The sequence below is a fragment of the Phoca vitulina genome, unplaced genomic scaffold (genome assembly GCF_004348235.1).
Source record: "Phoca vitulina isolate PV1807 unplaced genomic scaffold, GSC_HSeal_1.0 scaffold3, whole genome shotgun sequence".
Lineage (NCBI taxonomy): Eukaryota > Metazoa > Chordata > Mammalia > Carnivora > Phocidae > Phoca > Phoca vitulina.
This window is the reverse complement of record NW_022589706.1, coordinates 83594602-83622223: the sequence shown is the minus strand read 5'-3', so window position 1 is coordinate 83622223 and position 27622 is coordinate 83594602.

The window sequence follows — 27622 nt, the reverse complement described above, 5'->3', positions numbered from 1 at the left end:
TCTAAGCATTTCCTTTGGAATCACACCACAGAGCTATCTTTTTATTTGCTTTGGGCCACAGCTGTTGACTCAAGGAGATGGTGTCAACTGTTGTCTTTCCTGTTGCAAAGCTCATTTGGCGGCTGAGCCATCTTTCAGGACTGGGCACCTAGAGATGGATGCAGAAAAGAGGAAGCTGGAGAGTGCAGACAGCCAGGCATTTGATAAGTCAGCTTCCCCAGGGCCAGGTGCTTTCGGATTAAGGAGCAAGCCCCAACTTGTTTCCCCTACAACTGTGCAATAGCTCAGTCACAGCGTGGCTGCCACCTCATCCATCCCAAATAAGACCCAAGGGGTGCTTTCAGGTGAGTGGCTGAAACCACTGATTTGTTTAATACGACTAACCCTCCACTAGCTGACAGAAGGAGTAGGTGGGAGAAATACAGGGGAGGAGAGGTCCTCTACTTAGAAGGATTTCTTTTTCCCCATCAACCTTCTCATGTGTAAAGTGGCAATGATATTCTTCATCATAAGCAAGATCAGAGGGGTAAATAAAAATAATGCACACACAAAAGCCCACCAAGCCTCTGGCCCACAGAAGAGACATCATCTATCGGTGTGACTCTAAACCTCACTCTTAGTGCCGGTGCTAATCCCAGGCTATGGTGGGAAAGGGCAGCTCCAGAGTATGGTGGGAAGCTCATCATAACTTACATCAATTCCCGCAGCCACATGTATGTGCTGGCGCCCAACAAGGCCATTTTTTATTAAATCCAGTGTGCTGGTTACTAACCGACTGCCTGTCAACTTCACCTCCATGAATGTACTAAAGGAAGACTGGAAGGCAGGAAGATGGGAGCATGGCGGCACAGTTGCTTCTCAACTCCAGCTCGTACCTGCACCCTCAGAACCTGTCTTAGTGTCTGCGCCCTCCTTTCCCGAAGAGACTGCAGCACCAGCCAGGTGATGCCCCTTCTCAGACGTCTGAGTCCTAGCTCCGTGGAATGTCTCCCTAAGTTTCTCGGTTCTGACAACTCCTCTGTCCTCCTTGTGTTTTCCTAAGCTTGAGAATGGTGGGCATGTTTTACAGTTAATATTGCTACAGTTAATATTGTCTTGGTGCACCCTTTCTGACTTTTTAGTTCTTGAACACTTAGAGTACCATACACACCCTGCTGCCCCTTGTGTTTCTCACTGCACAATATATCTTGTAGATACTTAAGCATAGAGATCTTCCCAGTTCTTTACATTGGCCACATAGTATTCCTTTGGGCTGATGTATCATAATTTACTTAACCCGTCTCTTACTGGTGGACTTCTGGCTCATTTCAATATTTTGCCAATTCAGACACTGCTTCAATGAATGACACGGCAACATCACGGACAGCATAACTAATTTTGCATATGTGCAAGGTTATCTATGGACAGATTTTCTGAAGTGACATTGCCTGGATCTAAGGGTGTACTCATCAAGATGTAGCCCAAATTGCCTTCCGAATTGGGACATACAAATTCACACTCATAGTAACAGTGTATGAGAATGTCTGCTTCCTGAAGCGTTCTCATTTGATTTATATAAGCTTCCACTATAGGCTTAAAAAATGGTGTCAGTGGTGCCCGGAAGTCAGCATTCCCACCATGCCTGACAAATACTCCTCAGATGGACAGCACTCTTGCCCTTCATTTAGGGCCAATGAGATGCTTGAGAAGGCAGACTCACAGAGACCCATTGTGGCATGTCAGAACCCACAGAAAATGTTCCTCCTGTGCATTATTTATGACTTTCCTGCATTTATATAATATCCAGCTTCCTGAAAGTAATTTGTTTTGGATTGTGTAGTGCTGGGCAGCACATCAAAGGTATGCTAAGCAGTGGTAATAAAACATTGAGGTTTATGGTCACTGAGGTATTAAATATCACTCATAAATTACAGGGTGAGTATTTTAAAAGAGCTATGGCTCGGAGAACAGTAGGCGCCCCATCTCTGCACATATTAATTGCTACAGCCTGGCTTATTAATTATCAATAGTTTCAAAGGCTTTGTTGCTGTTGTTTTCTTAAGGAACAATTCTATGCCCTTTCTATGGTTCTGTTTAATGTGTGTGTGAGTGAATGTGTTGTGTGCATAAGCTGGCATTAAGCTTAACAAAAGTGTGAGGATACTTTAGAATACTGTAGAGTCTGATACACTTTCATTTAAAAATCAAAGAGGCCTCCATTTCAACCGCTGATACTCTGGTTGCTGTTCCTCAACAAGGCATGTTGCCTACTGCTTTGGACTCCCAAGTGGCAGTCAGAAGGACAGTATAGACATATTTCACTTCAGGTTCTGGTCAGCTTGACTTTCTAGTCCTAAGGCTCTATCCCAGTGATTCCCACCCTATTATGCCAAATCACACTCCCCTGGCATCTGCCTAAATTTCATAGGTTCCCTTTGGGTTTGAATACTCCAATATACTTTTTTCTCTGCTTCCCTGTACTGTTGCTTTATCATCACAGCATCTGAGGGCCCTACCATCTCTCCTCTGCAAGCCTTTGTGTAGTTTTTCTCAGATGAGTTCCTTTAGATTTTTGTGTTAAATTTTTCAATCTAGAAATTACCAGGGAGTCCCAGAGAATGCCCAAACACCAAAGTTGGAAAGGCGCTGGTGTTTTAGTAAAACCCAATGGCTTGCATTTGGGGAGCTAAACAATTTAAGACAGGCACTCCAGGCACAAAGTTGATTCAAAAGCACGGAACCTTGGGGAATACTCCCCAGTTTTGTGTAGCGGGAGACTAGAGCTACAACAGGCAGTTGAGAATTTAGAAGTAGGTGGCTAAGCATATAAATCAGGCTAGACTCCTGTCGTTACATGGCCTTGACCCTTTCACTGCAGGTGGCTCTGTGTAGCTACCTTTGTCCAGAAAAGCCATTCTATACTTTTTTAGTTTGATTTTCGTCATATGAAAAGAGGAATTCCAGAGAGGAAAGGTAGGTGGATATCGATAGTTTCTTGGTACGGCAGGTTAGACCTGCTCTGTCCAATATGGTAGCCAAGAGCTACATGTGGCTAGTGAGCTGTTGTATGTGGCAAGTGAAACTAAGGAATTGAATTTGTCATTTTATTTAATTTCAAGTAATTAATTTAAATTTAAAAACCAATACTTGATTCAGTTATTACAGTTTTCATCTATGTTTGGAATAAGTTGGATATGTGAATCTATCTTTGCAATTCTATATTTTATGAATCTAAATACAGAGCAAGTATTTCTAATGAAAATTTAGCATCCAAATAGAGATGCACTTTAAGTTTAAAATGCACACGAGACTTTAAAGACTTAGTATAAGAAATATTTAGAATAGCTTATTAAAAATTTTTATTGATTACATATATTTTGAGTATGTTAAGTAAAATCTTATCAAAATTAATTTCCCCTGTTCATTTTCATTTTTTAAAATGTGGCTACTAGAAAATTTTAAGTTATACGCATGGCTCACATTGTGTTTCTATTGGAAAGCTCTGGGTTAGAACAAATATATCTTGGAGGGGTATGGGGACCCTTGGAGCCCATTCCTACTGAATTGTACAGAAATCTTGATTGTAGCAATTACTTGGCACTAGCAGGGTGAAAATTTCAAGAAAGTGCTGAATTACTAACTTCAAAGAGACTTCTAAGACTGGGAATTCTTACTCTATACGCACATTAGGAGTTTGAATTTCTCTACCACTAATTATCTTCCTTTGAATATTTTTAAACTTCATGTAAATGATATTTTTCCTATATACTTCCACAGCTTTTTTTTTGTCCTGAAACTGGTGTTTTTTGAGAGTTTTCTATAGTGATCCAGAGTGACACTTGTAGCTCTAGTTAATTCAATTTCCCTGCTGTATAATGCATAGTATTCCATTGTATGAATACACCACAGTATATTTACCGGCCTCCCTTCGCTGAACATTTAGATTGTTTCCACCATTTAGGTTGTTTCTCACCATTACAAACCAATGGTGCTATGAAACATTCGTGTTCACATTTCCTTGTATGCATGTACAAGAGCTTCTTTGGAGTGTAAGTCTGGAAGTGAAAATGTTGCACTTGAGTGTATGCCCATCTTTAACTTTACTAGATGGTGTTAAATTGTTCTCCAGGGATTGTATCAATCTATACTCCCAACATCAATGTTCCATCACTCTCTTCTCCACATCTGGTATTCTTCAAATGAAAATGTTTTGCGACCTAAAGTGAGAAACAGTGTCTCTGCTGGTTTTGCATTTTTCCAGGCAACTTTTCATATTTACTGATCAGTCAATCATCTTTCTCAACCTTTTTGTTCATGACTGTTGCCCATTTTTCTATTGGGTAATCTGCTTTTTCAGGTGGAGGACTCTTCCACCAGGCATCTTGAAGCCTATACGTAGCCGACAATGGAGCCGTTCAGGATCTCAGCGTTGCTCCTTTTTCTGTACTTGTTTTTTCTTCTCTTTAAATGTTTATCTTTTAAGTTTGTTCTCTGAGATCAGAGAAGGACCCCCCCCTTTCCTACTCCCCACCAACTTCTACTGTTTCTGAAAACTACAAGGAGTGGAGTGAGAAGCAGATTCAAGCAGGATGTTACGGCAAGGGGCCACCAGGAAAAAGGACAAAGCAAGGCAGGCTCTATTTTTTTCACCCCGGGCAACAGATATTCCTATGTGTTCTCCCCACATTCAGGACAAAACTACTGTTTGCAAGAGAAAAAAAAATAGCATATGCTATTGAGAGGGTTCCACTGATGATAATTATAATGAGACAACAAAAATGAAATAATTTGAAGATTCCAAAATTACTACTAGTTTAAAAGTAGTAATGAAAACTAGTTTGAAGACAGCAAAAGTACTTTCAAAAGCACCCCTTGAATCTACAGCTGTATGATAGGGTTGAATCTATGGGACTGCAATTTTTAAGCAGACAGTAAGACACAAAGCTCTCTCGATAATTCTAGCTTATATTCAGAGACACTTGTGAAGCTGTCTTTGAAAGCTTGTCTGTGGCCTGTAACAGCTTTTGTTTCTTAGGATACTTGGTATCCTAAGAATAGATATGGTCATTAAATGTTAATAATGATACCTAGTATTTACACAACACCTTTCATCCGAATACCTCAAAGAACTGGGCACACATTAACTCACTAATTCCCATAAGAGCCATGAGGCAAGAGTTATTATACCCATTTTACTGATGAAGGAACTGAGGCACAGAGAATTTAAGTAACTTCATTTACTCAAGGCCACATGGGACACTAAAATTTTAACTGAGAATAAGTCTAGTTCTCATGCTCTCTGTTCATGTTTGTCTAAAAAGTTATCTACTTGTTTTCAAAGGTTGTGGGATTTTTTTTCTTTCCCCCCCCTCCTTTTTCTCCTAGTGAGTTGTGTTAAATAAACAATTACAAAAAGGGATATTTATCAGTGCTTAAAAGCAAATTTCCAGGGGTACCTGGATGGCTCGGTCAGTTAAGCGTCTGCCTACAGCTCAGGTCATGATCTCAGGGTCCTGGGATCAAGCCCCGCATCAGGCTCCCTGCTCAGCAGAGAGTCTGCTTCTCCCTCTCCCTCTGCCCTCCACCACCACCCCCCAGCTCATGCGCATGCTCTCTCTCTCAAATAAATAAATAAAATCTTAAAAAAAAAAAAAAAAGCAAATTTCCAGAAGGCAGCTCCATGTCATATAATTTTGGAGACATGCTTATTGAACAAAAGAAAGAAGTGTGTGGCAGAAGGGAACAGAAAAGTTATATAAGATGTATCACTGGTATCCGATAAAAGAACCCTCAAATCATTCCCTAAAAAAAGTTACCTCTTATTTCTTTATAACTAAGAAAATTCTACCATCTCCACAGGTAGTTCTACCACCTCTCCTGTAACAAGAAGATTCGGACACTCTTCTTTCTGCTTGATGAGTTTCCAGGGACCCTCATTAGTTCACCTACAGCCCATTTTATTAGACCCTGAATTTCTTTTTATATTGAACTGATGCTTGACCTCACTGGTCTTATTCCTGCCCTCTGGCATGGTACAGAACAAACCAAATCCCTCTTCAGCACAACAGACCTTCATAGCTTTGGACCCAGATCTTTTGTTTCCCTCCAGCCTTTTCCCTGGAACATATGAGTTTCAGCAATTGAAACTCATATGTTACTGTTTCTAGGTACATCCCATCCTGTTCACCCCTGTCTGACACAGTTCAGTTGATCAAGGTATCTCTTAAAATGTGGTACGCAGAACTAAACGTAATATTCCAGATGTGGTTTGAGATTGGAGAACAGCTGCTCCCACTAACCATGCCAGAGTTCTGACTCTATTTCAAAATGGTGGTTTAATCTTCCTGCAGCCTTTTTTTCTTCAGGCAAAAACAAAACAAATTTACATGGTCATTTCTTAAATATTATTTAATATTCAATATAAAATAATGTTATTTATTTATTTTTCATTATTTGAATAATTTCTATGCCTATTTCTTAACTCTTTTTTCCTAATGTATTTCTGAGTTTCATAAAAGTGGACATCATGGACAAATAACACTTTGAAGCTGATTAAAAATGGTGAGCCTCAATTTAAGTAATTCCTAAGTTTTTTCTTAATCAGCTGTTGGACTCTAATCTTAGTAACTATGCCTGGAGAGTTGGGTGTACATTTAGTATTTGTCATGCAAGTTATATGCTAAAAGCAACAGTGGGGTTTATGGCTTATTTTTAGAATAAAAATGTGTGTGTGTGTGTTTCTGAGTACAAAAGAAATGAAGTTTGGCATGGTGGCTAATAACCCAAGTTCTGGAGCTAGATATACATGGGTTTGAATTCTGACCCTGCCATGTATGAGTCCTTGGACAAATTTATTTAAACTCTTTTAAACTTTAATTTCTTCATGTGTAAAGTGAGGATAATAATAGGACCTTATAAGAGGGCTATTGTGAAAATATTATGTGCTACTGAATATAAAAGACTTAACACAGAACCCGACATAGAGAAAGCACTCCTCAGATATAAACTATTTTTTTTTAAAGATTTTATTTATTCATCTGAGACACACAGAGAGAGAGAGAGCATGAGCAGGGAGAGAGGCAGAGGGAGAGGGAGAAGCAGGCTCCCCACTGAGCCAGGAGCCCGATGTGGGGCTCGATCCCAGGACCCTGGGATCATGACCTGAGCTGAAGGCAGACGCGTAACCATCTGAGCCACCCAGGCGCCCCAGATATAAGCTATTTTTATTGTGAAAATATTTGGAACATACGGAAAGGAGAACAAAAGAAAATAAAAGTCACGTGCAATCCCTAGCTTGTTCCAGAACTAACTACTATTGATAGTGAGAATATGTTCTTCAACATTTTTTTTTTATACTTTAGCTACTCCTAAGTAAAAGGACTTCTTGCAGAGCAAACAAGTTTGTGTAAACTAGCACTGAAATTTCTAATGTATCATGATAAGCATTAAAACAATAATAATATAATATTATGATAAACTTAGCTTAAACTATAAGAAATACACATATACAGGGGCGCCTGGGTGGCTCAGTTGGTTAAGCGTCTGCCTTCGGCTCAGGTCATGATCCCAGGGTCCTGGGATCGAGCCCCACATCAGGTTCCTTGCTCAGTGGGGAGCCTGCTTCTCCCTCTCCCTCTGCCTGCCGCCCCCCCCCCCCTTGTGCTCTCTCTCTCTCTCTCTAATAAATAAAAATTAAAAAATCTTTTAAAAAATATATATGTTAGGTAATTGTTATTAGAAGTTGTCTAAAAATGATACATAATAGATCAGATATTCTGTCTTTTATAAAAGAAAAATCAGAAGTAGACATTATTGATGCAATGGGTGTGGTTAAGGAAAGCCTATAAGAACATACACACAACATACACCCATGTCCTGGCCAGGTATATGTATATTCAAGACCCAAGAGCATCGGATAAATTGTGGTTCTCAAAATCTTCTATGATTTTACATAACCAAATTAGAGATTTATCAAGTTTTGATGATAATGCAAAAATAGTACTTTGAAACCAGTAATATCACCAGGAGATTTAAATTCCAACAGTAGTTGATTCACATTTACCTACTAGATTTACTTATGGGATTCATCTTATTGATAAATAGATTTAAACTTGCATTAAATTGGTTTCTTTCTTTCCCCTAACATCTCCTTCCCATAGTATGGCCTCTACTCTGGGGAAAAAAAAAAAAAAAGATTTATGGTTTCCAAAGCAATTTTATTTTTGGCTTCTCTGCTGTGCCTGACATGTGTGAGAGCGTTAGACATGGGACCACACTTGTTCACCAGGATGGAGCCTCCGGTTCCCTTTTACACCCCCTTCACACAGCCTAATAACATCTGGTCATTACCCTGCAGGACTGGATTCCCACCAACCTGGGGAGACTCCCAGCACCAAAACCCTGAGGCACCCTTTACCGCCCCTTTCTCAAACCCCTGAGCCACACCATTCCCATGTAATAAAACTTCTAAACCAGGTGCTGAAGCCAAGGGGGTGGCCTTGACTCAAGCATGGTCCTCCCCCTCTCCGGCTCCTCAGCCGCAGGTTGGGCCCGCATCTCGAAGGGGGAACATCCACCTGACAGTCCTGGGGACTGCATCGGCCTCCTGAGGCTTGACCAGGTACCCGGCCAAAAGGAACGTGGGGCTGGCGGGACAGGGGGGAGGGGAGCAGAGCCCGAGACACCCCCTTGTTTTATGGCACAACATTATCAGCACAGAGGCAGATGGCCATGCAGGTTGTTTGAAGAGCAGCCTGTGATAGACCGAGAGGGCGCGGGCTCAGTGAGTCATGCCGACAGGTGTGTTATTATCGAAGTGAGGTAGGGGGTCTGGAATGCGACTTAAAAGGCAGTAATGAGACATTATCCATAAACATATTAACTGCTTCAAGTAACATGGCACTAAAAAGTGAGGGCAACCCCATTCTTGCGAAATCTCTGCTCTCTGGCCACGAATGAGCAAATGGAAGTGATGCGTAAGCAGAATAAGTAAGCGAAAGGGGCCAGGGGACCCCTTCTTTCTGGAGGAAGCCCCACATTTCTTACCCTCTATGCTCCTCCTCAGCCTCATTTCTCCAACGGAATTCCCATGGCTATTATAAACAGCCTTTCCATATTTGATGTCCTGTTAGTTCTTAAGAAAATCTCCCCCTGGGACGCCTGGGTGGCTCAGTCGTTAAGCGTCTGCCTTCAGTTCAGGTCATGATCCCAGGGTCCTGGGATTGAGCCCCGCATCAGGCTCCCTGCTTGCCGGGAAGTCTGCTTCTCCCTTTCCCACTCCCCCTGCTTGTGTTCCCTCTCTCCCTATGTCTCTCTCTGTCAAAAAAACAAAACAAAACAAACAAACAAAAAAACAACCTTTAAATAAATAAATAAACAAATAAAAGAAAAAAAAAAGAAAATCTCCCCCTTTCTTGCCATCCTGACCTCGAATGTCAAGCTGTCCTCCTGATGTATTGTTTGACTTCGCACTGGAGGGCAAGGGGCCTGTCACTGTTCTGTATTTGTTCCTGTCTTTCAGGATCATCAAGGATGTGTTTACAATCCACCCTGCAGGGGCAGAGACCACCTCCTGCTGGGGGCCCTGCACAGTAAGCAGCAGTGGTCATTTCTAGTGTGTAATCCCGGGAGCCATGCAGTGACCGCCCTCAAGGCTGGCCGCCGCGAGCAACTGCAGCTGATGATGCTCTAGACCAGGCTCTCCTGAACTCTGTAAGCCTGTTTGCATCTGCAACCCAGAACCTCACCTGAGTGCCCCTCAGACACCCCAGGGAACGTTTTATTATCACCAGAAGCACCTCAGCAAAGACAGGCTCAGGAAGTTGCCCTGACCAACCTGACCTATAAATGGGATGGTTGCCTGTTCCAATGTTTCACATCCTGTGTGTTTCCACCTTCTGTTTCTCTGCATGTAGAATTAGGATAGTTTAGGGCGCCTGGGTGGCTCAGTTGGTTAAGCGACTGCCTTCGGCTCAGGTCATGATCCTGGAGTCCCGGGATCGAGTCCCGCATCGGGCTCCCTGCTCAGCGGGGAGTCTGCTTCTCCCTCTGACCCTCCTCCCTCTCATGCTCTCTGTCTCTCATTCTCTCTCTCTCAAATAAATAAATAAAATCTTTAAAAAAAAAAAAAAAAAGAATTAGGATAGTTTACAACTTGAAACCTGCTACACCTTGTTTCTGTTTGACTCTTTCCTTTTAACAGTATTTTTTTATTTTATAAATTTCAGGTGTACAGCTTTATAATTCGACATCTGTATACACTACAAAGTGATCCCCACAAGGTAGTTACCATCCATCGCCATGCAGTTGACCCCTTCTGCCATTTTACCCACCTCCCAACCCCCTTCCCCTCTGGTCACCACTAATCTGTCTCTCTATCGATGAGTTTGTTTTTGTATTATTTTGTTTGTTTATTTGTTTGGGTTTTTTTTTAGATTTCACATGAGTGAAATCATACAGTATTTGTCTATCTCCATCTGACCTTATTTCACTTAGCATAATACCCTCAAGGTCAATCCATGTTGTCACAAATGGCAAGATTTCACTCTTTTTTATGGCTGAGTAATATTCCATTGTATACATATATACCACTTCTTCTTTATCCATTCATCTATTGATATACATTTAGGCTATTTCCATATCTTTGCTCTCCTAAATAATGCTGCAATGAACATAAGGGTGCATATACCTTTTCAAATTAGTGTTTTTGTACTCTGAATAAATACCCAGAAGTGGAATGGCTGGGTCATGGTAGTTCTATTCTTAATTTTTTGAGGAATCTCCATACTATTTTCCATATTGGCTGCACCAGTTTACATTCCACAACAGTGTGCTTTTCTCTACGTCCTTTCCAACACTTGTTATTTCTTGTCTTTTTGATAATAGCCATTCTAACCGGTGTTAATCATATCACATTGTGATTTTGATTTGCTTTTCCCTAATAATTAATGATACTGAACATCTTTTCATGTGTCTGTTGGCCATGTGTATATCTTCTTTGGAGAAATGTCTGTTCAGATCCTCTTTCCATTTTTTTTAATTGGGTTCTTTGTTTTGTTGTTGAATTGTGTGAATTCTTTATATATTTTTGATATTAACCCCTTAACAGGTATGTGATTAACATATATCTTTTCCCATTCAGTAGTTTCTCTTTTCATTTTGATGATGGTTTCCTTTTTGTGAAGAAGCTTTTTAGTTTGGTTTAGTCTCATTTGCTTATTTTTTATTTTGTTTCCCTTACTTTTGTAGTCAGAGCCACAAAGACATCACTAAGACCAATGTCAATGACTTTACCACCTATATTTTCTTCTAGGAATTTTATGTTTTCAGGTTTTACATTTGAGACTTTAATTCCTTTTGAGTTAGTTTTTGTATATGGTATAAAATAGTGGTCTACTTTTATTCTTTTGCACGTGGCTGTCCACTTTTCCCAAAACCATTGTATGTTCTTGACTCTTTTGTCATAAATGAATTGTTCATATGTATGTCAGTTTATTTCTGGACTCTCAATTCTGTCTCATTGATCTGTGAGTCTGTTTTTGTACCAATATCATAATGTTTTGATTACTATAGCTTTATAGTATAGTTTGAAATCAGGAGCATGATACCTCCAACTTTGTTCTTCTTTCTGAAGATTACTTCGCCTATTCAGGATCTTCTGTGGTTCCATACAAACTTTAAAATTATTTGCTCTAGTTCTGTGACATATGCCATTGGAATTTTAGTAGGTATTGCATTGAATTTGCAGATTTCTTTGGATAGTATAGACATTTTAACAATATTAATTCTTCCAACCTAAGGGAATAGAGTATCTTTCCATTTATTTGTGTCTTCTACAATTTCTTTTGTTGGTGTCTTATAGTTTTCAATGAGCATATCTTTCACCTGCTAGACTAAATTTGTTTCTAGGTATTTTATTCTTTTGATACAATTGTAAATGGGATTGTTTTCTTAATTTTTCTTCCTGCTGTTCTGTTATTTCTGTATAGAAATGCCACCAATTTCTGTATAGTGATATTGTGTCTAGCAACATCACTAAATTCATTTATTAATTGTTACAGTCTTTTGGTGGTTCTTTAGGATTTTCCATTTATAGTATCATGTCATGTGCAAATAGTGACAGTTTTACTTCTTCTTTTCTGATTTGAATGCCTTTTATTTCTTTTTCTTGCCTAATTGCTGTGGCTGCGACTTCCAATACTATGTTGAATAAAAGTGGTAAGAGTGTGCATCCTTGTCTTGTTCCCGTTCTTAGAGGAAAAGCTTTCAGCTTTTCTCCATTGATTATGTTTCCTGTAGGATTGTAATATATGGCCTTTATTATGTTGAGATATATCCCCTTTATACTTACTTTGTTTTTATCATAAATGGATGTTGAATTTTGTCAAATGCTTTTTTCTGCATCTATTGAGATGATCATATAATTTTATATTTCATTTATTAATGTGATGTATCATGTTGATTAATTTGTAGATGTTGAATCATCCTTGCAACCCTGGAATAAATCCCACTTGATTGTGATGTGTGATCCTTCTTATGTATTGGATTTGGTTTGCCAAAATTTTGTTGAGGACTTTTGCATCTATCTTCATCAGAGATATTGGCCTGTAACTTTCTTTTTTTGTGATATCCTTGTCTGGTTTGGGTATCAGTGTAATGCTGGCTTCATAAAATGTGCTTGAAATCTTTTCCTCCTCTTCAGTTTTTTGGAAGGGTTTGAGAATGATAGGTATCAAAAATCTTTGAATGTTTGGTGGAATTCACCAGTGAAGCTGTCTAATTCTGGACTTTTGTTTGTTGGGAGCTTTTTGATTATTATTTTAATCCGTTCCTAGACATTGGCCTATTCAGATTTTCTATTTCTTCATGAATCTGGAAGATGTCTTAGAAGATTCTTATTTCTAGAAATTTATTCATTTCTTCTAGGTTGTCCAGTTTGTTGGTGTTTAATTGTTGATAGTAGTCTCTTACGATCCTTTGCATTTCTGCAGTTGTAGCAGTTGTAACTTCTCTTTCATTTCTAATTTTATTTATTTGAGTCTTCTCTCTTTTTTTCTTGGTTAGTCTAGCTAAGAGTTTGTTGATATTGTTTATTTCTTCACAGGGCCAGTTGTTAGTTTCATTGGTCTTTTTTATTGTCTTTTTAGTCTCTATCTCATGTATTTCTGCTCTGATCTTTATTATTTCCTTTGTTCTACCAATTTTGAGCTTTGTTTATTCTTCTTTTTCTAGTTCCATTGGGTGTAAAATTAGATTTTTTATTTGAGATTATTCTTGCTTCTTTAGGTAGGCCTATATTGCTATGAACTTCCCTCTAAGTGTTGCTTTTGCTGCACCCCATTGATTTTGGTATGTTGTATTACTATTTTCATTTGCCTCTAGATTGCTTTGTTGTTCTTTTTTTTAATTTCTCCTTTGACTTATTCAATGACCCATTGCTTGTTCAGTAGCATGTTTTTTCATTTTCATGTTTTTGTGGTTTTACCTGTTTTCTTCTTGTAAGTAATTTCTAATTTCATACCATTGTGGTCATAAAAGATGCTTGATATGATTTAAATTTTCCAGAATTTATTGAGACTTGTTTTGTGGCCTTAACATTACTATTGTCATTAATAATAACACTAATATCAGTACCTACATTTGCCCATACTTTTTACATTTTCAGTGTTGAGATGTTGCATATTATTTCATTATTATTAATGTTTTGTGATAACTTTATAGACAGTTGATTTATTTTGAGCAAATTCAGTGCACTATTAAAAAGGGTCAGTATGCTTCTTAAGATTATAATTTACTTACTATCTTCATACAAAAGACATTAGATGGTGTCTTCATACATTAACTCAAACTTTGGCTAGTGTCTGAGGTAAGAGATTAGCTTTTCTCAAACTTAACTCTTTGCTTAATTAAAAGAGAAAGGAGGAAAAAAGTAAAATTTATTGAGGCCTAATACATAACAGGCACTTTTTCACAGCTGATCTCATTGAGTTTCCCATTAATGTTAAGAGATAGCTCTTATTATGTCCATATTATAGACAAGAACTTGGTAATATTGCCCAAGGTTACAGAGCTATTAAGTGGTAGATCAGAATTTAAACTAGAATGTAAAGTTCTGTCTAGCTCCAAGTATTCAAATAATGAGCCTGAATGTCTAATATTTAGAGGTAAGACTCTTAGAATCTCAAAAACATATGTGTTCAGCATTTTAGCTTATTTGATAAAACCAAAGAAGTCATATGAAACCCAGTCATGAAAACAGAGTCTGTAAGTTAGAAATAATCTTGTTTAAAAACAAACAAACAAACAAAACACAGAAAATACAACTTTTAAGCTTAATTATTTACTAGGGACACTTGTTTTTCTTTTTCTTTTTCTTTTTTTAAGTTATTATTTATTTACTTGAGCGAGAGAAAGCAAGAGAGACAGCACTAGCAGGGTGGAGGGGCAGAGGGAGAAGCAGACTCCCAGATGAGCAGGGAGCCCCATGTGGGGCTTGACCCCAGGACCCCTGAGCTAAAAGCAGACACTTACCCAACTGAGCCACCAAACACCCCTTCAATCATTTCATAAAGGATAACTAAGAAATAAATCTAAATTACTGAAGTAATATCAGTGTTAATAAAGGTTTTTTTATTATTATGTAATTTAAATTCTTCAGCTTACATTTTCTAAATGATTCACTTATATTTCTATTCTGTTTTTTAATTTAAGATTCTGAGATTTTATTAGTTAAATCATTCCTGCTTCCAGATAATAGCCATCTCTCTACAGGTGAAATAATTGTAGACAAATGTCCAGTAAATTGCCAACTACCATATTGTCTATTTTACTCTTCTGCCCCACTGGAAATCAGCAAAGCTCAAACCTACCAAATATGTATTTTAGATGAAAAATTTAGCTGGAGGGATGCCTGGGTGGCTCAGTTGGTTAAGCGTCTGCCTTCGGCTCAGGTCATGATCCCAGGGTCCTGGGATCAAGTCCCGAATCAGGCTCCCTGCTCAGCGGGGAGCCTGCTTCTCCCTCTGCCTGCCGCTCCCCCTGATTGTGCGCTTAATCTCTCTCTCTCTCTCTGACAAATAAATAAAATCTTAAAAAAAAAAAAGAAAAATTTAGCCAGAAATTAAGCCCAAGCTATAGAGGAACACTGCAAATAGTCTTTGACCCTCTGTAATGGTACCTGTTGTTTGTGGCCTTAGCCTTAGACCTTCTGCACCTTGGTTTTCATGCTTGGAGGATGGAACCAGATAATTACTATGGACTCTTACATTTCAAATCTTCTATGATTCTATGGTTCACAGCAAGGTCATAGGCTAAGTTCCACTCTTGCTTCTCTGTGTAACTGTTTTTGGGGCTTCCCAGAACCCTTTCCTCCTTCTTCAGTAACAGCACCTGCTCTGCCCATACTCCTGCCTTGGTGAACTGCTCCACTCTCCCCAGCACCCCCACAACCACTTGTCTTATAATTCTGGTGTGGCAGATACTCAGAGTGCTCCACCCACCTGACCACAGGGATGAGCTAGTGATGAGCATATGAACTGAGTCCGGCCAACCCAAGCCTTTCTCTGAGATTTTCCATACAGCAGCTGGCAGGGAAAGGTATCTTTCCATTTGGAACTCTAGCTGTAAGGATGTGGCCCCAGAGCTGCCTGTCCTTATATCCCTAACATGTGAAAGAGTTGGTGAGCAAGGGGCTAGCCTGAAGCAGAAGCCAAGATGAGAGAAGGGTGGAGAAGACAGATTCTGTGGTGTTCAGGTCACTGGGTCTGAGTGACACTGAGGGCAGCTCCATGGTTACCTGCCTGTGATTTGGTTCTGGGAGTCTATAATGACCACTTCTTTGCTTAAGTTCTCTAAGTATGGAGTCTCTGTCATTTAACACCAAAAAAGTCCTAAGCAATACAATTGTCCACTTTCCTCCAACTGCCAGTGTTCTATATTCCAATTCTGTTGAAATTTTTTTTATTATGTTATGTTAATCACCATACATTACATCATTAGTTTTTGATGTAGTGTTCCATCATTCATTGTTTGCGTATAACACCCAGTGCTCCATGCAGAACGTGCCCTCTTTAATACCCATCACCAGGCTAACCCATCCCCCCATCCAATTCTGTTAAATTTGGTGAAAATAGTTTTTATGATCCCAACAATTTAACAATTCACCATGTCCTCTGAACTTTTACTCTTGAAGTGGTGCAATCGAATGCCAGACTTATGTCAATGCTCTAAAACACTGTGATTTCAACTTTGAGCACTGAGTTTTAGGTGATGGATACTTTTAGTCATGAACCAAAGAAATCTCTTCTCTCTCAAGAACACCTGAGACCTTCCTTCTTCAGCATCCTGATTTTCCAAAAGAGAAAATCAATTAAGAAGAAAACATCAAACAAATTACTGAGTCACTGGATAGAACCCCTGGAATGAAATTCAGGAGTGGGGGAGGTCCTTTGTCATGTAGGATTTGACACTAGATTAAGAGGTAACAAGACCTTTTCCTGGCAGTATAAGCAGGGAAGCAGAAAGAGAGAGGAGGGAGGGGAACACCGGAGACACCTCTGAAATCTTTGATTGGGCATCACGGAGATTTTATGGCCAACCCTGGAGAGATCACTGAACAGTGTATTTTACGTGAAGGCCCAGAGAAGGCCCAGAGCAGCCTTGGCTGCCTGTTGCAGGGAAACTGGCGATGCATGTTTTGGGGAAGTAGTTCAACACTTCCAACAAATATAGAGAATATATAGGGATGCTTCGTCCAAGAGAAGAAAACCACATACAAGAACTCCAATCAATGGCTAAAAATGTAAACCGGGAAGAGAGGTCTTTCTGCCTCACTAGTAAGAACAACTCTAGAAAACCCAAAGGAAACCTCCAAGCCAGTGTTTGGTACATGGCAGAACTTGTGAAAGACACAAAAGCCAGTGAGTGGCTGAGAGCACAAACCAACCCTACAGATGGGGGGAGATGGCTCCTGAGAGGGCAAACCAACTAAAGCTACTCTTCACCACAGACATTCAAAGATAAACAAGGTTGTTTTCCATTTTAAGTACAACTTATTTGCTTTAAATACAAGTAAGCCTGAATCCAAACTTCAAAATGACATGTATAAATCTCAAGACTTCCATTCCTTTTTTCCTCCTCATAGCATTTCCACAGTAAGAGCAGTGTGTAGTCTCATAGCTGGAATTCGAACCCCACAAATATAATTATCACGGCAGTATACTAATAATATTTCAGGAATTAAGGCTTTAACCCTGCCACCAAGGATTGTATAGTAAGTTACTCTAAGCACCATGATTTTGGTCATTGTAGAAATTCAACTCTGATGGGTTTATAGGATTGAGGACTCCATATATATGATTTGTGCCTCATCCTTTTCTCCATTGCCTTAAGCATTTTCTAAAGTTATACACTGGTGCTGGGAGGTACCATTGAAATGACCTGGCCTAATCTCCTTGTCTTTTGGAGACCAGTACACTAGGCTCAAATAGATGACATGTCTTGCTCGGGGACACACAGCTTTGTAATGGCAGAGCCAGATCTAGAAGCCAGGTCTCTGGAATACCAGGTCCTGACTCAAACTATGGCTCCACGAGCTCCTCTACAGAAGATGGAATCAGGACAGAAGAGTTTACAAGAGGAAGTAAAGGGGACACGCAAATCAACTCAAACTGACCAGAATGGATTTGAGCAAGCAGGTCAAAATTGTAGCAAGTTAAAAACAAATAATGTTTATTCAAGTAAAATGACCAGGGACTCATTTTCAGTCACAAACATGATGTTAAAAAGTTAAGTAACTGTAATTGCCTTTAAGGCTTTGATGGTACTTAACATTTGCATAATACTTTCCTTTGTAAGTTTTCAAAATATTATAAAACTAGTATGATTTACTCAGTTTTACAGATGGGGAAACTGAGACTCTGGGTAGAGTAAAAACTTGCCCAAAATTACACAGGGAAGCAAGAGTGGAACTTAGCCTTTGACTTTGCTATGAACCATGGAATCATGGAGGTTTGAAACCTAAGAGTCCATAGTAATGATCTAGTTCTATCCTCCATGTGGAAACCGAGGTACAGAAAAATCTAATGATCTGCCTAAGGTTACAAAGATAGTAAGTGAGCTGCAATAAAATCCAGGCCCCCTCAATCTTAGTGTAGGACTCTTCCCACGTTCACACAGCTTGAATATGGCCCTGCTCAGGTAGCTGTGAGGTGAGCCCCAGAAGGAACTTCCTACAGATGTTTTCTAGCTTTCTGCAGCAAGGTCATGCTTCTTTCCTCATTCCCCCCAGAGATGATCTGCTCTAGGAGGCTACCTGCCCTTCCTTTGGGGCTGTGAAGACCCAGTATGAGACCCAGAGGGAGAATAATGCACTGGTTAAGGAAGCCCACCAGCAACCCGGTTTTCAGCTGGTGAGAGGCATCTTCCAGACTCCTCAGCTGTATCCACCACCACAGAGGTTGCCGGTCATCAAACTAGAGGTCCAGTAGTTGCCAAAACAGCCTGGCAGCATCTGGTGGCCACTAACCAGATGTGTTGTGTCCATTCGATTCTTAACAGTGTCTTCTCCTTCAACCTGAAAACACTTAGGGTTCTTCCCCTCACGAGCCACCCCTAAGCAAAGAACACCCTCTTCGTTTTCCTTTAAATATTCTCTGGCAACCACAAGAGATGGCAACTCTGCTACAGTTGAAAATCTGTTCCACATCAAAGCCACCCTCTTTTCACCAGACTCACAGAGCTTTTTATTCCCAGCCCTCCTGAATACTCCAAACGCCACCAGTGTTTACATTTTTGTTCAGCCTACACGTCTTTTCCTGCTTAAGAACATATGCCCTATCACTTTAGTCATGTGGCTCACACACCCTGCTTCCTTCCCTTTCCTCTGGCTCTTCTGGCCTCTGACTCAGTTACACCCATCCTGGCTGATGGTACAGTAGGGAACATTTTAAAAATACCAGTTCTTGCCAGTGCCCTCTGACATGGTTCTCTTGTTCAGGACTGAAAACCCCCCAGCCACGCAGAAGCCCAAGAACCACGAGTGTTCCTCAGTACTGATCCTTTCATGCCAAGGATTTCCATAAATATCCTCTGATGGTGACCATTTTAGAACGTGTTTCATCTGACAGCTACTTCTACTGTTCTTTTCTCTAGTGAACACGAATCAAAAAGTAAGATAGTACTGATTGGGTTTGGAAAGAAGGTAAAAACCAAAGAGGTTGTAATTCATAGCTTGCCTCAACGTGAAGTTAGAAACCCAGGTCTACTCAATGACACTGGGTGGAAAAAAAGAGCAACGGCTATATTCAGGGTAGCAAGGTCACTAACGATCGCTTTCTCTGATCCTACTAAAATTTAAGGGAATGAATTTTCCAGATAATTTTGTCATTTTTTCATGGGGAAACCCTTTAAAAGTTCAAGTCATGACTTCTTCTTAGGTCATGGCTGGGCTCATTAATTCAGTCATTCCACAAAATATTTACTGAGTATCTACATGGCTGGGGAATTGTGCTGAGTTCTGGAGATGGAGTAGTTGAGGAGAACATATGGTGCCTGCCCCATGGGGTTTATAGCCTAGTAGGAGACTATGCATTGGTTGTCCACCTTGGCCAACTAGATCTAGTCATCCAGTGGACACTTTTGTAAATTAAGTATCCAAGGAGTACAGAGTATTATATAATGATATAGACTGTATTATTGATGAGATGTTTAGTAGTAAGCCCTGCTAAATCTGAAACTTCCTGCCTTTGGGTCAGCTGCCTTGGCAGCAGGGGGCACCATTGTGCACTTGACCAGAGACAGTAGCCACAACCTTGTGAGTTGCTCTCTAGGAATGGGGTGGCCTGGAGGAGCTCATTTGCTTATGAACGCTGGGCCTAGATGGGTCCAGCACTCTGTGCTATGTACATAATCTCATTTAATACTTGGTTACCATGTCAAGTAGGTTTTGCTCTTTCTGCTTTAGGGAGAAATTGAAAATCAGGGAAGAAAAATTACTTGTTGAAGGTCAACAGCTTAATGTCAGGCCTGAGCTCAGATCTGCCAACCCTAAAGTTGTTGCCTCTCTCCCCATGACATTCTCTCTCTCAAACCATGGAAATTAAGATCTACAGGGAAATAACTTAAAACTAAAAATCTGCCAATGTCATCGTTTGTGTAATAGAGAAGATGTACTTTTTTTAAAAAAGCTGTTTGTGAGATCTGTAAAGATGAGGTCCCTTCACTACTCCTTGTCTTATCTGGGGGTCTTTACAGAAACATTTAGGCCCTATTGCCCTTTGACTAGATGTGTGTGTGTGTGTGTGTGTGTGTGCGCGCCTACATCAGTTTCAAAAGATATATTTCACATCTGGATCTACTATTTCATTTTTTGTCCCAGTCTAGACCACAACAAAAACACCAACACAAAAACATGAGTAAAAGGGAAATGCTGTAGGAGCACTCACATGGGAATTGTTATTTAGAAATCATGTTTCTGAGCTCCACTTGTTCTCCTTCTCTGATCCAGTTTATCCTCAATTCTCAAGACAATGTAATAGTTTGTCATACCCTGAAGGGGAACAAAAAACCAAAAACTGTACTTCAAAGCACAGAAACTCCTTACTAACTTAAAAGAAATGATCAAGCAATTTAATATGAAAATGAGTCAAACTTATTAAAAAAAACAAACATAATTTGAGGCCTATTGAATGAAGCAAAAGAAATAATTAAGTTGTTTTGGGGGTTGTTGTTTTTTTGTTTTGTTTTGTTTTGTTTTGTTTTAAGCAGATTGTTTTGGAAGGAAATCAGGCTTTTCTAAGAAACCCTATGGTTGTTGAGTGTGGTCAGGTGGTTGCAACACAGGCTTGGAAATGTAGGACTCGTGGTCCCCTTCCCCAAAATGTGAATGTCTGATGGACTAGAGCCTCCAGAAAAGTCATTTATTTACTCTGTGCTATTCTTTGGCTGTCTGTAATATCAGTATGACTATTATAATATGATTTTAAAGCTCTGGATCCTCCTAAGACTAGGAATTTATAGCACAAATGGAATCATCTTGCCATGATATGGCCTGGATGGTAGACGGGCACTGGGTGATGGAGATAGTGACCAGGAAACACCGGTGAAAAGGAGCTGGGTATTTACATCAATGTCTATGGCTGCTCATATAAAATGTGTCACTAATGGGAACACAACCCAGATAACCATGATGACACAAGGTCAGTTTTTGGAAAGAGCTAAGGAGAGAGGTGTGGGGAAGAGCTGTGTGTTATAAGCTGTGAGCTGAGCTGCAGGGGAAATGCAAAGCCTGTGTTGGAAAGATTATATATATAAAGGGAGCAATGAGGAGGGGATAGAAACCAAGATTAAGAGTAGGAGTGATGGATAAGAAGGTTTGGGTAAAGATTCTTTTGTCCATAAGAATGAGGGTAACTTTGTATTATTATTGACTTATGAGTACCTAGTATAAACTAGAGTCAGTACTGAGCAGGAATACTACACGTGCATTTTTAAGCTAAGGGCCTCCAACTCATGACTTGTTAATCTCCTAACAGTGATGGAGTCTCAGGCAGGCGCTGCAACCCAGAACCCTTCCCTCCTACATGGGAAGGAGTAGGAGAACATTATGAAGTGCAGACAGACAGACTCACCAGGAGTTGGGGAAAGACACCCTAGCCAAAGCAATGGTAAATGTATCCCAATTAAGCAGAGTTACTATCCCAATTAAGCAATTGTCATGGCATTAAGAAACTCAAATGAGTTTGCTTGGTGATGGACTGATTGATTTACTGTTTTTGTGCACTGGAGTGATTATTAATAATCCTCAGCCACTACATACTTCTCTCGGTGCTCTGGGAATTACCATTTGCACGGATCCTTGAATGAATGCATATGATCCTAGAAGTGAAAAGGGATGCATTTGGGTAGCCAGAATAGGTCTTGTTGAAACTACAAATACAGATGCTGAAGCTTTTCTTGGAATTCTGGGTTATTCCCTCTCTCTGGCTGTCTCACATCTTGTGATCTAACCAGCTCTCAGGGGTTCTTTGGTCAAGCACTCTGGCCCTGCTCCCTCCTTTTGCTTGGCTGGCAACTCTCACATAGACTTCAATGGCAAAAAAGCTGTCAACAGTTCATAAAAAGATCAAACACCTTAAGATGTTGTATACAAGTCCCAGTGATGTTTTCAAATACACTTCCTTTCCTAGTTCCTCACAGATAACCTTTTGGCATGCCGTGAAGTAATTTGGAGGGCGGATAGCCAGTCCTGATTTGGGGGAAATTTTTCCACCCACTAGTTGTCATCATACATGGTTTGGTTGGAGAGACATTTCATCAATGGAACCTTGTGATATTCCTGTTAGCAACCTTCCTCTTCCTAGGGAACAGAGGTCAAGGAAAGGCCTTTCAAAGGATGCCAGCTGTAAAGGCCTGGGCTTATTTTCATGTCTGCCATCACAGCTCCTAACCATTCCTCCCCAAAGAGAAGCAAAAGAAAACACAGCTTTCCCTGATGCCCATTCCTTCCACGCCAGCCTACTTCCTAGCAAAGAGAGTTTCCAAATGAAGCAAAGGTTGTATTTTTTCCCCTAAATTTCCAGTCTTAAGGTTAAATATTGGTAGAATGTTTAAAAAGGACTTAGATGATAAAGTGCAAGAGTATTTTTCTGGCATCGGATCCACTGCTTAGTGGGGTTTTCTGGCTTTTCGGGGCAGGAGGCAGTGAATGAATGAGCTGGCAAGGGAAAGGTGAGACTGACCTATTATGTAGAGAATCTCCATCTATGAGGGTCTCTAATGAGAAATTTTTCCTCAGGCCTCTTTTGAGACACTAAAGCTTTTCTCCACCGGGGTTCTTCTTGTGAACCACAAAACAGAAAATGATTTGAGTGACTGTTTTCTCAGTCCTTCCAAGGATGGCAGAGAGCTAGTGCCATTCTGGAAGATGCACAGAAGAGAAGTTAATTCAATTTATACAATGGATACTTTACAACAATTAGGGTTTAATTCCATTGCCAAACTGGTTGAGGAAGGCTGTTAGAGAAACACCACACCTAAAGGCCCAAGCCTGGAGTCAGAAGAGATAGATACAAATTGCCTCTCCCAGAAGCACAGATGATTCAAGTGGCTTAAAAATAAGTGTGCGTGCTTGAAATTTAACTTTCACATAGTCATAAAGTTTAGGGAAAATTCTTTCAGATAAATCCAAGAAATGTTCCAAAAGTCTTTTAAACCTTTAGATGGGAGGGTCAGAACAAAAGAAAACAAGATCGCTCCACTTTGGATTCAAATGACCAAAAACAAGCACATTTTCCATAATACTAATTCTGTAGCAGTGCATTCATTTCTCCTTCTTTCCAACAACAAACAGACGTTTTGTTGGGCACTATCTGGGTGATGGGCACGAGGGGCCCATTAACTGTTTCCGCTCTGGATTAGACACTGTCTGTTGTCAAGGTGCCCATAGTGGAGGAAGGAGGATGGGCACACAAGATGGCCCTGGGAGTAAGAGGCAGAGACAGATGTGAGACATATTGAGGAAATAGAATCTTTATGAATTGGTAATTGGCTATATTTGTAGATGGAAGGAGAGGGCTAATTTGGTTGGCTGGTTGGATTTTCCAGGCCATAAATTGGAAATACAAGGGGTAGAATTGAGTTGCGGTTGTTATTCTGATTGTTATCAACATATGGGTGGGGGGAGGGGCTGGTGATGACAAGCTTAGTGTTGGAAGAATTTGAGGTTCCAGTAAAGCATCCAAATGAAGGATATGGTGAACAACAGGACACAGGTTTGGGTTTCCAGAGAGAGCCCTCACCTGGAGATGCAGATCTGAGAGTTATTAGAAGTTGTGGAATATGTTCAGCTCATTCATGGAGGATGTGTTTAATGAGGAGAGGAAAGGTCTTCGTTTTTGATAACTTGAGAAGCAAAGGTATATTTTTGGTAGCAGTTTCTGTCCTGCACATTCAAAAGGTGATATAAATACAGCCATCAGCAAAATTCTTGGCCTTGATTTTGACCCAGGGAAACTTTTGCAGACTTTCTGCTTTAGGCCCCGAATTCAACAGCTTTGACACTGTTTTCTTGGACACAACTCCCTTTTCCCCCTTTCAAATACTGTAATTCTCTAGTTTTCCCTAAGCACTTGACTTCCCTGAGAGAGACCAAAAAACCATCTGGGCTTCAATATGTCCTCCTTGGAAATCCATTTGGTTATGTTGCCCATTGCAGGAGGAGATTAAATAGGAAAATTAGCTAATAGATTTTAATATAATTAGTATCCAAATAACCAAAGTGTTGCTAGATTCCTAACAGCTTAAGAATATCTGCATCAGTTCTGAATACAAAAGAGACGACTATGATGATATGAAATTCTAAACACTGACCTCTATCATAAACCATTATACAAAAAAGTATGCATGACAAATATTAAAATATTGCATCTATTGGAAACAATCAAGAAAATAATGTAATTTGAAAAGCAAAATTTAATACAGAGTAAAAATGAGAGGTCAAAATACAGTTACTTTCATGTAAGTAAAGGAATGAAGAAATTATTAGTGATAATATAAGTAATAATTTATTGATACAGAAAAATCAGAGTTGCATAGATTAAAATTACTAGTAATTATTTCTAAATGAAACAAAATCATTAACTCTAATATCTTCACAAATGTACTGCACCTTGGAAAGGGTTCCACACTATGGAGTTGGAACCTTATATTGTGCTGTCCATGGAAGAAGAGAAGAAGCAGAGATTTGTGAAAAGTCATATGGTTTGGTGGTTAAGAAGGTGGGCGGGAGTCAGACTGGCTGGATTCAGATCCCTGCTCCACAGCATGATCCTGGGTAAATTACTTCATTTCTCCAAGTCTCCATTTTCTCATCTGTAAAATGGGGATGACATTAGAACTTCTGGTTGAGGCCAGTAGAAGAAACAAATGAGTCAACATCGAGTCTGACACATAGTAAATGTTCAATAAATATTATGAGGTCATGATGATGATGATGACTGAGTGGAGTGTTGAATTGAGATGTTCCTCCAAACCACACCTTATTAAAATAGGACGTTAAACCACATTATAAAATGTACTATTTTTACAGTTTGACAGGGAGGGGGGAGAGTCAGAGCTGCTGCATATGGCTACACAGTCTGTGCACTGCACAATTCCAGGGGCTCCGCTCACAGTGGTGGTGACATGCACACGGCCTGCTGGATATTTATTCCAGTTCTAGTCAGAAATTAACCCACAAGGATAAGAACTTCCCTTTTATCCTCTCCTTGAATTAAAAAAGAAGTTGCTTTTTCCTCATTTATTCTCAGAACTCCGAATCCCATACACAGTTCTTCATTTCTGTTGCTTTACCTAAATCAAGGGTTTGCCCATGAACTCCTCCAGGGGCCAGGCAGTTAAAGAAACATCCTGTGAACCGAGCTTCCTGTAGTCAAAACAGAGAGAAGAGGCATCACCTAAAGGCATTCATATTCAAATAGTTTTGAAACACCATATAGTACAAATAAAACACATCTGAATGGCTTAGCACGCTAACCAACCACGTGGCCTTGCTTGAGTCACTTAGTCTCAATTTTCTTAAGGTAGGAAAATGAAAGATGGAACCATTCTTCACTGTGACTCAGAAATGATGATCATGGAGACTCAGGGATTAGTGTCTAAAAAAATTATTGTCTCCGGAGTCAGACTAAAGATGCTTGTCTACAAACACAGCATCTTTCTCTCGGGGGAACCCATCTCACCTCTTCCCACTGCTCGGTATCACAGTCTCCTGCTGATTGATTTGAGTACAGCTTTTTAAATTATTTAAGTATACTTGTTTGCTGTAAATTACAGCATTTAAAAAATACAGACAAGCAGAAAGGAGAAATAAAAGTCACATCTCTGGATATACACACATCTGGTTTCCTCAGCACACACTCATGTATTTTAGTTATATGAAATGAAGATCACTCTATACATGCTTCTTTATAATATATCCTATACGATTAATATTTTTCTTCAATATGTTTTCAAATTTAAATAAATGTTTTATTTTAGGCTAGTTTACGGAAAAGTTGCAAAGATACTACAGAGAATTTCCATACACTCTGCGCCCATTTCCTCTATCACTCACACTGACATGGCTACGGAACCTTTGCTACAACTGCTCAAACAACCTCAAGACATCACTATTAACTAAACTCCACACTTTATGCAGATTTCGCTATTTTTCCCTAATGTCCTTTCTCTGTACCAGGATTCCATCAAGGTAGCACTTTTACATTTAGTTGTAGTGTCTCCTTGTTCTCCTCTTGACTGCAACAGTTTCTCAGACCTTTCTTGTTTTTCACAGCCTTGGCATCGAAGGAGTATGGTCAGGCATTTTGTAGAATGCCTCCCAAACTTGGATCTGTCTGATTTTTTTTTCATGGTCAGGCTAAGACTGTGGGTCTGGGGGGGAAGACTGTGGAGGTGAAGTCCCATTTTCATCACACCTCATATTAGGAGTGCCTGCTATCAACATGACTTATCACTGATAATGGTAATTTTGATGACCTGGTTGAAGTAGCATTGGCCAGGTTTCTTCCCTGGAAAGTGACTTTTCCCTTCTTTTCCTATTCTTCTCTTTGGAAGCAAGTCGCTAAGCACAGCGCACTCAAGGGGATGGAGTTGAACTCCACCACCTGGAGGGACAGGAAGCTATGTAAATTACTGGGAATATTTCTGTATGAGAGATTTGTCTCTTCTTCATTTATTTACTTGGTTTTTTAAAAATTTTATTTTATTATGTTATGTTAATCACTATAAAATACATCCTTAGTTTTTGATATGGTGATCCACGATTCATTGTTTTCGTGTACTTGTTTGGTCATTTATTCATATCAGTATGGGATTCGAGGCTATTTGTTTTGACCTTGGAGCTATAATCCAACACCACGTTATTTATTTTATTGTTCCCAGTGTTGCAGTTGTGGCTAGTGAGTGCTCTTTCAGGTTGGCCCCTGTGTCTCTCTGACATGCCTCCATCCTTTGGTTTTTTTAGCAGTGTCTTACTTCCTGCCACTGAAAGATGTCCCAGGTTCATCTTGTGTATTTCCTGTCTCAGCCCTACAATTAGCCATTTCTCCTGGGATCCCGGGTTCCTTTTATTAGAGAACAATATCAGAAACAAAGATCTGGGCAGTAGGTGTGTTCATTGTTACTGTGGTGGCATTCCAGTCCTTTTTAGCAGACAAGAGCTAGGAAATGTATGTGTGTATACTAATCCACGTGTGTACACAAATCTATAATTATTCCTGTACCTGTTCATCTGTATCTATATTGAACTAACATATGAGTTCATATTAATGTCTCCAATTTTAATCCATTACCACGTGGTTCATTCTAGCTTTCCCTCCTTGCTTATCTGTCACCTCCCTCTCCAATCATAAGAAACCTGGCTTTCACTATCTGTTATCCATTTATTTATTTATTCAGTTCCAGTAAACAGAGATGGCAGTTTCAGAATTGTTAAAACAAATCCCATGAGAAACAACTTTACCAACTAGAATGCAGTGTTTATGTTCAGTTCCCTTTATCTTTTATCTTACAGTTTCCTGTGAAAACACCATTTTCCAAAGTTACTTAGGTCAAGACCTTTTTCTCTCCATCCTCGTCAGTGAGGTTA